Here is a 12,100-nt window from a genome sequence, read left to right as displayed (position 1 = left end):
TCACATTGTAACAGGGGTGACAGTGACTTAATGCTTATACTAGTGGACTTCTGGTACCTTTAGGGTAAGGTGTTCCCTGAAGGGCTCTCAAACCCCGCATTTCAGATGCCTAGCTGTATCGCTGATGTGTTGCACCTCAGAATCACTTTTAAACCTTACCTCTGGTATCTTTAATCCCTATTGCTCAACGCATGGTGAAAGTATTGCATAAATGTGTCTGAAAATGAGCAATGGGCACCTGAGAGACTCATTTGCCTGTTTCACAAATGATCATATTTGACTAGAGATTCTGTTTGGGATTCAGTTGTGCATTCTGACAGCAATCCCTTTCAAAAAACGATACATTCTGGATGAGGTCAAAGGTGCAGGAACACTGTATTTAGGATGTGTTTGCACTTATGAGGATTTATTTCCAGATGTGCTAGGGGTAGTGTTGTGAAATACTTCAACACACTGGATCGCAGGTTTAAACCCCCTGCACTCTTACTCCTTAAAAACCAACAAATGCAGATATGTAGCAATCATATTGTAGCAGACACTCATTTGCCTGTTTCACAAATGATCATATTCTACTAGAGATTCTGTTTGGGATACGGATGTGCATTCTGACAGCAATCTCTTTCAAAAAATGCTTTTACCTTTTCGCGGCTTTGCCCTTCTTGCCTCTTTGGACAATATCTCCATCTTGTGGTCGTTGTTGGTAATGTCTAGACAATATCTCCATCTTGTGGTCGTTCTTGGTAATGTCTTCTTATGCCCTTTTTTATTTCAATTCTCTATTAGTTGATTCTAGAATCTCTACAATAGAGTTGAAAACATCAGTTTTAAAGCAGACAATATGACATTATTTATAGTCCAATTAGAAATGTATTACCCTGATAGATATCCCAACACCCGGAATGTATTGATACCATATCCCCAGTAATGCTCCTCAGGCCTAACAAGCACACTGTTGGTCTTAGGAAGCATCAGACACAGAAACGGTAACAACATCCTTCTTTCTGTTCACTCAGTCTCTGGTGCCGTGGGTCAGTGAAAGTGCGATGCGCGGATCCAGCGATCTCATCCTGTCACTCAGATGGCACAATCAGTAATTGGTGGCAGTTGATATGGTCCCTCCCAGCAGGATTGCAACATCTGGCAGGGTATCTCTTCTTCACCTACACCCACTCGCCAGGTATCCGGTCGTGTCTCCCCTCTGCTGGAGGTCCCCAAGCGTCCGGCACCTGTTCACAAGCCCTGTGCACCGCTTCAGTTAACAAACCTACAACACTTTAATAGAGAGTTATCTACCCACGGTGTCCCTTCAGTTGATATTTGTTAGGAATCCCTGGTGAGAAGATACACGGATCCTGTGCAGACGCAGGCACGGGTGATAGATGAGGCAGGCGAACAAACCAGAACGAGAGGCAAGGTCGTAGTCAAAAGGCGAAAGGCAAGTCGTAATCCAGGAAGTACACCGGTAGCAGACAGTCCGAGTCGAGAGGCGAGGTGCAAAGTCGAAAAGGCAGAAGGGGAATCCAAAAACCAGGATAAACGAGGTACGGGGGAAAAACGCCAGGTAGAGCTCTCAAGGAGTAGACTCAATACCGAGCAGAGGGAAGCAGGTGCAGATGGTTTAAATAGCAGTGCGCAGATGGTTTAACTCGTGCGGCGGCGTTTGTTAATAATCACCCGCTGCTGGGTCTGATTAGCTCGCTTACGCTTTGTTCTTGACTGCCTGGTTGTCGTGACAGTACCCCCCCCTTCACGGGCGGCTCCCGACGCCCGAGACGGCCGATCGGGATAGTCCCTGTGGAAGTCTCCGATTAGCGCAGGGTCCAAAATATCCCTCTCCGGAACCCAGGATCTTTCTTCAGGGCCATAACCCTCCCAGTCAACCAGATACTGAAGGGTACCGCGGTTCCATCTAGAGTCGAGGATCTTGTGGACTGTATATGCCTGGTGCCCCCGAATGCGACGCGGGGGTGGCGGGCGACGTTGGGGAGCCGCCAGAGGTGAGCGGTAGAAGGGTTTCAGGAGGGAGACGTGGAAAGACGGGTGGATTTTAAGGGTGGGGGGAAGTGCAAGACGGAAGGTAACTGGGGTGATCCGGGAGAGTATCCTGAAGGGGCCGATATACCTAGGCCCGAGCTTCTTGGAAGGCAGGTGTAGAGGTAGGTTCCTTGTTGAAAGCCAAACAAACTGGCCTCTGCGAAAACGGGGGGCTGGTCTGCGGTGTCGGTTTGCGAATTTGGCCTGGCGCTGGGTTGACTTGGTGAGAGCTGTCCTCGCCATTCTCCAGGTCCTGCGCAGCTTGGAAATATATTGACGCACCGACGGCACCGCCGTGTCCGGAGGGTTGGTAGGAATGAGAGTGGGTTGATAACCTAGTGAGCAGAGGAAGGGAGAGAGACCTGTGGAGGAGGAGGTAAGAGAATTATGGGCATATTCTGCCCAGGGAAGTAGCGATGACCAGTCATCCTGCGAGTTGGAGGTGAAGGCTCTCAAAAAGGTAAGGAGGCTTTGGTTGGTCCGTTCCACCTGACCATTGGCCTCAGGATGATAACCCGAAGTCAGAGATACATGGGTCCCTAAAGCTTGGCAGAACGCTTTCCAAAAGGCCGAGACAAATTGAGGTCCCCTGTCTGAGACCACATCGTTGGGCAACCCATGTATCCGAACGACCTGTTGCACAAACAGTGATGCCATTTCCTGGGCTGTGGGCAATGCTGGGAGGGGGACGAAATGGGCTGCCTTGGAAAAACGATCAGATATCACCAAGATTACCGTATGACCTTGACTGCTAGGAAGGTCCGTAATGAAGTCCACAGCTATGTGGGACCAAGGGCGGTGTGGGATCGGAAGAGGGTGAAGGAGACCGGTCTTCTTGGCACGCGGAGTCTTGATCCTGGCACAGACCGGGCAAGCTCGGACGTACTCTGCAACATCTGATCGCATGGAAGGCCACCAGAAATCTCTGGTGAGTAGGTCCAGAGTGCGTCTGCACCCGGGATGGCCTGCAAACCGAGAGTCATGCCCCCATTGCAGGACAGCAGAACGCAAGTTGTCCGGTACAAAAAGCTTATCCGGGGGGCAGCACACAGGAACTATAGCTCCCTTGAGGGCACGTCTGATCTGATCTTCAATAGAGCAGTGGATCGCCCCGAGGATTCTGTTAGGTGAAATGATTGGTTCCGGTGTGTAGTCCAGATCCTGGGGATCATGGAGCCGAGAGAGAGCATCAGCCCTCCCATTCTTCGAGCCAGGTGTATAGGTGATCACAAAATTAAATCGAGAAAAGAAAAGAGACCAACGGGCCTGACGGGAATTGAGGCGTTTGGCCGACTGAATGTAGGCCAGGTTCTTATGGTCCGTGATAATGACAAAGGGGTGATGAGCCCCCTCCAGCCAGTGTCTCCATTCCTCCAGGGCCAGCTTGATAGCCAAGAGTTCACGATTACCAACATCATAATTAACCTCAGCAGGGGAGAATGTGAAGCGAAGATTGAAGCTGGGTGAGAGCTTGGGAATGGCGATTAAAAAGTGAGCCAAAAGCTTGTGCGTCCGCGGGATCCATCTTTAGGCTCGGTATTCTGTTAGGAATCCCTGGTGAGAAGATACACGGATCCTGTGCAGACGCAGGCACGGGTGATAGATGAGGCAGGCGAACAAACCAGAACGAGAGGCAAGGTCGTAGTCAAAAGGCGAAAGGCAAGTCGTAATCCAGGAAGTACACCGGTAGCAGACAGTCCGAGTCGAGAGGCGAGGTGCAAAGTCGAAAAGGCAGAAGGGGAATCCAAAAACCAGGATAAACGAGGTACGGGGGAAAAACGCCAGGTAGAGCTCTCAAGGAGTAGACTCAATACCGAGCAGAGGGAAGCAGGTGCAGATGGTTTAAATAGCAGTGCGCAGATGGTTTAACTCGTGCGGCGGCGTTTGTTAATAATCACCCGCTGCTGGGTCTGATTAGCTCGCTTACGCTTTGTTCTTGACTGCCTGGTTGTCGTGACAATATTTCCTTAGTTGGTCTTTCAGACTGTGGGTGATTGGGGCAATGTGACTTCCAACTTACCCCTAGTGAGGCAATTACAGCCTGGCACACCTTCCCAGTGTAGTCTGCCCCTAGATCAGTATCCAAGGGGCAGGGCAGTCCATACCCTGGGATCATCTTTGTCATACACTTGGGTATGTGCCAGCCCACATCACATCATCATACAACCCCACATTCTTTACACATTTGTTCTAACCACTATTAAACATCTATTAAAGGCCTCAACCTGAATTCTCCCCTTTCCCCAATAGAGGTTTCACAGGGGTCTCAGACTCCCGCTCTCCCAGTGCAGCTCGTCTGGCATCTGCATCTGCATGGTTGTTACCTTGAGTTACTGGAATTCTTTATTTATTGTGTTATTTACACCTTACTCAAGCTGCTTCTGTCGGCAGCTGTAAAACTACAAATCAGTTCAGAGACAAGCCTAGTATTCTTAACTGGAGTCCCTGCCGTTGTGAGAGAATCCTATTTCTCCATAGCCATCCAGAATTGTGGCCTACATGCAACAAATACATACATTATATACATATACAGTAACCCTTTGTCCACACTTACATACAAAGGAATGGTTGATCCATCTGAGGAAACCCCAGTCTCAGCACCTGTAAGAGAGCTTGTTTCAAATTATTATAGGCGGCTTTTGTTGCGGGAACCAAGGCAATCTTGTCCTTGTACTGCACTCCCCCCTTAAGCAGATCTGTTAAGAGTTGTGCTCACCCTGTAAAAACATTGCACCCAAGCCCTGTTAAAATTTCACAATGCTAGACACAAAAGGGCCTTATCATAACTGCTTCTATTAGACACTCTAAAGCTGAAGCAACTCAGACTTGTGGGTTTCCTCGTCAGGGGAAGCACTCAGAATACTATCAACATACTGAGTGATCACAGTCAGTTGAAGCCACGTGATACCCTGTTCTGGATAGTCATTCTTTGTAATGCATAATATTCCAACCCAATAGATCTGGGATAAAACCACCCATTAAAATCTGGTACTCGGCAAGTAAAACTTGCTGCCCCAATACTCCTGTGGCCTCCTGCCGTCTCCCCATATACATTACTCTATAGCACACTGTTGAACAGAGGAGTGAAACAAGCATGACAGTAGTGCTCCAGTATCCCATAACAGAGAAACCAACACTCCATTAACAGTACATTTTTATCCACTGGACTGGGACAGACTTAGGGAGGGTACAAGGGATTTACAGGATCTAATCGTTAGGTAAACAGATCTTCTCACAAGACGTTATTCTCCCCAGTCTCGATTCTAAACCTACAGCGTTTCAGCATGTCTGAGACATTCGAATAAACCCAAATTGTTTCCTCTATTGCAACTAATTGTATAAAAATACAAACACTGTTTATCTAACTACTTTTACGTCCACCTGTACTGTACTTATACTTTCAGACGCTCTTATATTTTCCAATCTCCTTAAGTTGATTTTCGTCAAGTCTCTTTAGTTACGTCTCTAGCCAGTCCCGCTGGCTAAACACACTTACACCGTCATTTAGCTGCAAAAAGGCATTCGCGGATGCTGAAGAATTTATTTCCAAGGCAGCGGGTACAAGCGATTTGGCGTTTTAAAACCACCAGGAACAGCAAAGAGGCACGCTTCTTTCCTTGCGCCGGAACACAAGGACTGGAGGCGGACAACCTAGTCGGCAGGATTCGAACTTGCGCGGGGAGACCCCAATGGATTTCCAATCCATCGCTTTAATCACTCGGCCACGACTACAGCAAGCCCCACCGCCGCTGCGTTCTTGCTACAATCTTACCTGGATCGCGAGGCGCCGGCGGAAGCCTATTTCAAAGTCATTCTCCGTTTAAAAAAAACATTTCCAAAATACAAGCCTTGCAGACAGACACGCCTCAGAGGACTTAAGGGTGGCTTCATGTCGGAATGATAAAGTCTCCCCGTCCGGACATGAAAATGCCACTTTGTTACACACAAAAAAAGAATCAACAACAGAGAAATGCCCACAAGCATTTGAAAAGCCGCACCACGTCGCACTTGAAATAGCTCTTACATTAGTGGTAGACGCAGGAATCGCCTTTTTATTTACGCTCTTACCAACGCGATGGAAAGCAAAACAAAGCAAAGCAGAGCAAAACAAAACGAACAAACGAAAACCCTCACGTCCCACACTTGCATGTAAGGCCGTTACGTGCCCAAGCGGTATTGTATGTCATCCTAGCACTGCAGCCCGGGGCGTACGGTATATGGGAACGAGCGCACGCCACGAATCGTCTCGAATCACTCCCTACAGCTGTAAGGCACCTTGAAGTGTGCACCCCCAACATTCTTCCTTGCGCATCTGTGAAATCTAAATTAAATCTCACGTTGGGGGCATATTTTTTTCCACTTTATCATGAGTCGGGCTCGGCTGCACAGAGGTGAGAGCAGAGCAATGAGGTCACGGGGACAGGGGAGTTACACGCTGGCGGTTTGAATACGCGGAAGATCACTGAGGGATCCACAGTATATGGACCCTCCGTGCTCCATCAGTCCACACTCCGGACTCTGAATCCTGCCATCCGAGTTAAGATCTCGGCGAAACCTGAGGCGCAGTTCCTTCTTAAAACGTAATCTGGTGAGCATTTCTAGAATCATACTTGTATAGATGCAGCCTTTAATGTGTTGCTAGGTTAAAATTGATGACTTCTTGAACTTCAGTAGGCAACTGCCCTCTTGATTTTGGATTTAATTTCTTTATTACAGGGGCGCATTTATGAAGACAGAGTCATGTTCAGGTACTTTGCTTGATGGAGGAAGCTCATTTCGGACTCTGTTATCTGCTCACCTGGAAAGGTCTGCTGTACTACTACAAGAGAGAAGTAGAGTCTGGAAGAAGGGACAATTTTATGATGCTTTGGAAGATAATGTTTTTTTTTCTTTGAAATCGAAATGAATCAGAATATCAGTGCAAAAGACAAACTCTTGGTTTGGTTTAAAGAGATATGGTTTTAAAACAGACAACATGTAGAAAACAGGTGTTTCTCACTTTTGGAAAAGAATGGACCGCGGGTAATATTTTACTAGTTGCAGTGCTGAGCTCACTGGGTTAAAGTCCTGCAGTGTCACACCAGGGCCAGTGGCGCAATGGATAACGCGTCTGACTACGGATTAGGAGATTGTAAATTCGACTCCTGGCTGGCTCGGGTCGTTTTTAAACGCATCAGGCTACTCCCTTAGTAGCCTGTGCTACTTACTGCATTGTAATCGTACCCAGTAAGAGATTTCCTTCATGTAAATGAACTGCACCTGACAGCTTTAGAAAAACACCTGGGCTCAGTACGGTGCTGAGAGCTCAGCGTTGCTGTTGTTCTAATTAGAACGCACTGCATCGGCTATGAACCCGAACTTTTCAATTATTCCGATCAGTAAGTCAACACGTAGTCCACATGAAGGTAGGAATATTCTCTTGTCTGTCTCTTGTTTGTATAGAACTGAATGTCCCTGACAATGTACTGTTAGTTTTAATTGAAGAACGGCATTTGTGTTCAAATATACCAGACAAGTTTACGTAACTGCTCATGCGACACTCAGTTGTAATTAGTCAAGAAATAAAGTCGAACAACAGCTGCGGGTTTGATTCTGAACGTATCAGATTGCAGCGCGTTTTACTTCCATTGACAAATGATAGAGATTCGAAGAGAGATCCTTCAGACCAGCAAGCAAACCCACGGCTATTTCGGTTTTCTATCTAGGCAACGTTGGTGTCTGCAATAGCATACATGAAAGCGTGATGCAATTTCTGTGGCTACTTGATTATAATGCTTTTTTTTATTTTTATTAAACATGTAGAATTTACAAATACAAATACAACAAGAGGATCAGAGTCATGTACAAGAGAAAAAAAACGCAGCAGAAAAAAAACATTTAACTACCAGAGGTAATTAAGTAATTATGTGATCAAATTGTATATTTTACACGTATCATATTTTCCTTGCTTTAATATTTCTCAATTATAAACTTTAGTTTCAACATGCATGCGTTTCCTGTAAAAAAATAAAACTCAGCACAGTTTTTTACAAAACAAAAAAAACGTTTTTCTTTTAACAACATTTCGAGTACCTCTGGCATTCATGAAAAAGACATACACAAAAGCAAATAACTAACTCTAAGACTATCTAAACTATTGAGTTTTTCAAAGAACCAGAACTATAACAGTCCTTAACACTTAACTACACCATTCCAAACTAACACTAAAGAAACACTAGTATATACTGGTATAACAAATAAAACCAAACATAATCATTAACTGAGCAGTCACTGGGAGCAAATCTCCTTCCCGTCCACAAAGGCCCTCGCTCCCACAAAGTAGGGTCTCCTCCCCTCTCTTCTGGCAGCTTCAACCTGGGGCCACAGCTGGTTCCTGGTGCTCCTGTCCGCGGCAGACAGTTCCTCTGCAAACCTCAGTTTGTTCCCATTCAAATACTCATTCCCCCTCGCCGCTCGCCAGAGCATGTCCCTCGCCGTCCTCTTGGTGAACTGTATTATAATCGATCTGGGGCGCACTTGCCCAGACATGTTCGCTCTCCCGAGCCTGTGAACAAAGTCAATGGGCGATATTACGTCCTCCTGGTCCGGCAGGGTCCTTTTACAGATACCCTTCACTGTTGCAACAAGGTCCTTATCACGTTCCTCTTTAACTCCAAATAATTTTAAATTCCATCGTCGACAGTATCTATCTACATCGTTCACTTTCAATTCAAGTTCTTTAATATGCTTTTCTTGTTCGGTATTTACTTGTTTAAGAACTTTTACTTCACTCTTTAAGTCTTCAACCTCTTTAAACACACAGTCCATGGACTTTTTAAGACTTTCGATTGCGACTGTATTAAATCGAATCATTTCCTTCAGCTCACCCATCATGTTAAAGATGTTGGTTTGGAGCTCCTCCAGCGTCAGGTCGCCCCTTCCTCTCTTGGCCGCCGGGGTTTTCACAGGTGTGCTGGGCAGGGACTCCGGCTCTACCGTACGAGCGCATCTCCAGCACTCTTTCCACGTCCCCTCCAGCTGCTTCACTTTTCCCTGTAGTTCCATCGATTTTCTTGTAGTGCTATACATATACGATTGAGGTATCTTAGATTTCTCCTTCGAGGACCCAGCACTCTTTTCTTTTCCCAGTGTTACTCATATCGAAATTCTTAAACCTAAAAAAAATCGTTTTTTTTTCTTTCAATTATAACTGAAGTTTAAACAACTAGTGTTAAGTCCTTATTTTTCTGTAGTCAAAAAAAGCAAAAATTAACATTCAGGTCATGAAAAACTAAAAAAAACTCCTCAACCACTAAACTTTACCTCCCACCTGAGCGCCATCTTGAACGCCCCTACCACCAGAGAATGCTCACGATTTCGGAAGCTGTCTCCGGGACGTGCTGATTCCACACATCCTGAATAAATCATGATATAGTTAGTTGCTGTAGCTAGACGTTTAAATGAGTTTCATGGCCAGATGGACTGTTTCCTCCAGCGGTATAGTATTGCAGTGAGACAGCACGATGCCTGCAAGACTATGTCACGCTAAACGCCACAGATTGTGTTTGTCCGTTCGTGTCAGTCGTCCTGCAGCCACGGGAAGTGGGACACAAACATGCTGCAATGCTTTCAAGACGTTAGGATTTGTTTGTGCAACATCCGAGAAGAGTACTTGTGGCTTGAATGTGAACTGTACGTGCCCGCCCCCTTTCCTCTGTAGTGCATGAGTTCCTCCCGGCATGCCCTTCCTCATTGTTCTGTCATCTTGTATTTAAAGGGTTGTATTTCTGCTGCTGAAAATAAGCAACGGTTTTCTCACAACGCCCTTTGTTCCCGACGGAGACCTTGTCTGCCATGAAATTCTTCAAAACCTCAAGCTAGATGAAGAAGAGGACAAATATGAAGCGTTACAGAAACGACATGCCATGAGACTATCGATAACGATTTCCATAGGATCCCCGCGGTTGCCTGGCAACTATCAGCTTTGCGCAGTGGCAGTATCGTAGCCTGTGAGGTTTAGCCGAGGCGCGATTATTGCTAGTTGAAAACTTTTCCCAATACCCCGCTTCCGCCGGTTTGCAATACAATCGGCGAAAGCAATTTTTGACAGTGTCGTCAGAGACTGAGCAAGGTGCTTAAAGACAGATTTGGTCATGGTGACATCATGGTAGAAAGAAACGAGCTTGTTACGTCTCAACAGAAACGCTCTTTAGCTCTTTCAGCGTTATGCAGAGAACAGCGTCTGTCGAGATCACTTTTGAGTCAGCGCGAAACGCCGTGTGCTGTCAGTTTGATTTCATATTGCTCGTAGCGGCGCCCGGCCTTTGTCTGTCAAATGTTAGGTTGCGCTTCTTCATGCTGCATCGTCGGCATGAGTGGAGCTTTTTAAACGTCTGTACTTACTGCGCCCCATAAGAAATCGTTCGTCCCTGTTCAAAAGAGATTGTGCGATGTCCTGCAGCGTTCGCAAAGCAAACCTTTGACAGTTTGAAAAGAGGAATTTATTCTGCTTCCTGTGCGTGCAGTAATTACAAAGTTGAACGTCTTTACACGATCTGCTGCAGTTTTCAGTGGGCGGGCTTTGTCAAATTGCTTGGAAAAACGCAGTTTCGGCTCGGGAAACATCATGAGCAGTGTCAGCACAGAGAGGACCACTGTCGTGAGGCCGGTTAGCTCAGTTGGTTAGAGTGTGGTGCTAATAACGCCAAGGTCGTGGGTTCGAGCCCCGTACGGGCCAGGTCCTTTTCTCCTCTCTTACCAAAGCTGTTAGGTTCCTTTCCGTGGTGAGATGGGTTGTCATGCAACGCTGCCACATAGTGCCGACAGACAAGAGTGTTGCGGGAGAAGAGAAAAGTGTTTGAAGTTTTAAGAGTGTATTAGGTGGAGCCAAAATCAAGTGTCACAAATGCAAGTGGGAGGATTTCCAATGTTTAATATGGTAAAAATAAGCAGAAGTTATCTGCCGGTCATGGCACAGTCTGCCATGCTTTTGTCATATACTGTAAAGTGGTGTCGAACTGGAGCCTCACCATTTGCATATGTGAGGCTCCAGTTATACATCGAGTGTCACGTTAAATGACAAAAATCAAGAGAGTTAAAGCAGCTGGAGAGGTTTTCTTACAACTTTTGAGCTGACACAGTTTTGGAAAATGTTTCCTTCACGCTGCACTGTACAACATAGGCAGCCAAGAGTCTCCAAAACAAAACAGAATTGACAGATAGGAGAAAATTCCCACTCGTCCTGAAGTTCCCAAAATCCAGCACTGAGCGTAAACAAAGTGTCTAAGTAGCGTGGGAATGCTAACCCTAACCCTAGCTGGAGTTTGAGCAATCCAGCACTGAGCGTAAAAAGATGAGTCAAAGTAATGTCTAATCTGATTAGTTTCCTTAGAGCTGGTTCAGAGTTTGTTCAAGAATTTACCTTTCACAGATGCGCAAAGAAGAATGTTGGGGGTGCACGCTTCAAGGTGCCTTACAGCTGTAGGGAGTGATTCGAGACGATTCGTGGCGTGTGCTCGTTCCCATATACCGTACGCCCCGGGGTGCAGTGGTAGGATGACATACAATACCGCTTGGGCACGTAACGGTGTTATTTGCAAGTGCGGGACGTGAGGGTTTTTGTTTGTTCGTTGTTTTGCTCTGCTTTGCTTTGTTTTGCTTTCCATCGCGTTGGTAAGAGCGTAAATAAAAAGGCGATTCCTGCGTCTACCACTAATGTAAGAGCTATTTCAAGTGCGGCGTGGTGCGGCTTTTCAAATGCTCAACAGGATGACTTCGCATGCACGCGTGCTTTCATGAAGTCGTGTGTGCAACCATGTCTGCTTACGTGCAAACGGGCGTGGTTTCATGTATGCAAAAAACTTTCCTGGGCTCTTCTGAAGCACATAAAATTATTTGGAGATATAAATTTGTCTTGTTTTCCTCTTAGGCTCTAGAATTGATATTTTTTTTTTCATTTTTGGTATTTTTCATCATTTTTCAGAAAGTGGTTGCAAGCCCGATATCATGCGAAGAAACTTCAGGATTCGGGGATCAGTCAATGGATTTTAAAACACATCCTAAATACAGTGTTCCTGCACCTTTGACC

The 12,100-nt window shown here is 46.0% G+C and overlaps 3 non-coding genes across 3 annotated transcripts; 2 read left to right on the top strand and 1 right to left on the bottom strand.

Moving 5' to 3' along the window:
- Window positions 1-5,684: 5,684 nt before the first annotated feature.
- Window positions 5,685-5,766, bottom strand: trnas-gga (transfer RNA serine (anticodon GGA)). Its single transcript has one exon. It is a non-coding gene; the product is annotated as a tRNA-Ser (tRNA).
- Window positions 5,767-9,993: 4,227 nt separating this feature from the next.
- On the top strand, window positions 9,994-10,135 carry LOC148633223 (U4 spliceosomal RNA). The gene has a single exon (XR_015934044.1). It is a non-coding gene; the product is annotated as a U4 spliceosomal RNA (small nuclear RNA).
- A 541-nt stretch (window positions 10,136-10,676) lies between these two features.
- trnai-aau (transfer RNA isoleucine (anticodon AAU)) lies at window positions 10,677-10,750 on the top strand. Its single transcript has one exon. It is a non-coding gene; the product is annotated as a tRNA-Ile (tRNA).
- The last annotated feature ends 1,350 nt before the right edge of the window (window positions 10,751-12,100 follow it).

The sequence above is a fragment of the Lepisosteus platostomus genome, unplaced genomic scaffold (assembly GCF_059453375.1).
Source record: "Lepisosteus platostomus isolate fLepPlt1 unplaced genomic scaffold, fLepPlt1.hap1 Scaffold_48_H1, whole genome shotgun sequence".
Classification (NCBI taxonomy): domain Eukaryota; kingdom Metazoa; phylum Chordata; class Actinopteri; order Semionotiformes; family Lepisosteidae; genus Lepisosteus; species Lepisosteus platostomus.
Note: the sequence above shows the minus strand (reverse complement) of the source record. Positions and strands in the feature narration are given on the sequence as shown.